This window comes from Numida meleagris, unplaced genomic scaffold, assembly GCF_002078875.1.
Source record: "Numida meleagris isolate 19003 breed g44 Domestic line unplaced genomic scaffold, NumMel1.0 unplaced_Scaffold647, whole genome shotgun sequence".
Classification (NCBI taxonomy): Eukaryota; Metazoa; Chordata; class Aves; order Galliformes; family Numididae; genus Numida; species Numida meleagris.
In genome coordinates, this window is record NW_018364862.1 from 5,684 (window position 1) to 7,257 (window position 1,574).

Here is a 1,574-nt window from a genome sequence, read left to right on the forward strand (position 1 = left end):
TGCCCAAATCCCATTACACAAACCAATATTGGGGTCTCCCTAGTTCCCAAATCAGAACCAGTTTGGGGGTCCCCCAATTTCCAGTTCCCAAATCTGAGCCGATATTGGGGTCCCTGGTGCCCAGACCCCATTACCCGAACCGATGTTGGGGTCCCCCAGTGCCCAAATCCCATTCCCGGAACCAATACTGGGGTCCCATGGTGCTCAAATCTGAACCAGTTTTGGGGTCCCCCAGTTCCCGGATCCCATTCCCCGAACCCATACTGGGGTCCCCCAGCGCCCAAATCCCATTATCCAAACCCATACTGGGGTCCCTGGGGCCCAAATCCGAACCAGTGTTGGGGTCCCTGGTGCCCAAATCCCTTATCAGAACCAATATTGGGGTCCCCCGTTCCCAGATCTCTTTTTCCAAACCTGTACTGGGGTCCCCCAGTTCCCAAATCCGAGCCAGTATTGGGGTCCCCCAGTTCCCAAATCCGAGCCAGTATTGGGGTCCTCCAGTTCCCAAATCCCATTACCTGAACCGATGTTGGGGTCCCATGGTGCCCAAATCCGAACCAGTATTGGGGTTCCCCAGTTCCCGGATCCCATTTTCCAAACCCATACTGGGGTCCCCCAGTTCCCAAATCCGAGCCGATATTGGGGTCCCTGGTGCCCAAATCCCTTATCAGAACCAATATTGGGGTCCCCCGTTCCCAGATCTCTTTTTCCAAACCTGTACTGGGGTCCTCCAGTTCCCAAATCCCATTACCCGAACCGATGTTGGGGTCCCCCAGTGCCCAAATCCCATTCCCTGAACCAGTATTGGGGTCCCATGGTGCTCAAATCTGAATCAGTTTTGGGGTCCCCCAGTTCCCGGATCCCATTATCCAAACCCATACTGGGGTCCCTGGGGCCCAAATCTGAACCAGTATTTGGGGTCCCTGGTCCCCAAATCCCATTACCCAAACTGATATCGGGGTCCCCCAGTTCCCCAATCTGAACCAATATTGGGGTCCCTGGTGCCCAAATCCCATTCCCTGTACCAATATTGGGGTCCCCCAGTTCCCAAATCCGAGCCAGTTTGGGGGTCCCCCAGATCCCAGATCCCATTCCCCAAACCCATATTGGGGTCCCCCAGTTCCCAAATCCGAGCCGACATTGGGGTCCCCCAGTGCCCAAATCCCATTCCCTGAACCAATATTGGGGTCCCATGGTGCCCAAATCTGAACCAGTTTGGGGGTCCCCCAATTTCCAGTTCCCAAATCTGAGCCGATATTGGGGTCCCTGGTGCCCAAATCTGAACCAGTTTTGGGGTCCCCCAGTTCCCAGATGCCATTCCCCAAACCCATATTGGTGTCCCCCAGTTCCCAAATCCGAGCCGACATTGGGGTCCCCCAGTGCCCGAATCCCATTCCCCGAGCCCTTATCGGGGTCCCCCCAGTTCCCGAATGGGAGCCGATATCGGGGTCCCCCCGTGCCCCCCCCCCAGCGCCGCTCTCCATCCGCAGGGCGACTTCCGGCAGACGTCCTCGTTCCTGGTGTGAGCCTCGTTCCCGGCTGCGGCCGCTCCGTGATTTTACCGATTTTGGGGC

General features: G+C 57.1%; 1 long non-coding RNA gene across 1 annotated transcript in view; it reads left to right on the forward strand.

The window, feature by feature from the left end:
• The window catches only part of LOC110391934, a 3,724-nt gene extending 2,150 nt beyond the window's left edge, over positions 1-1,574 (forward strand). Inside the window, exon 4 of the long non-coding RNA XR_002434181.1 lies at positions 1,491-1,574. This is a non-coding gene — a long non-coding RNA (uncharacterized LOC110391934). The remainder of the gene's footprint in view (positions 1-1,490) is intronic.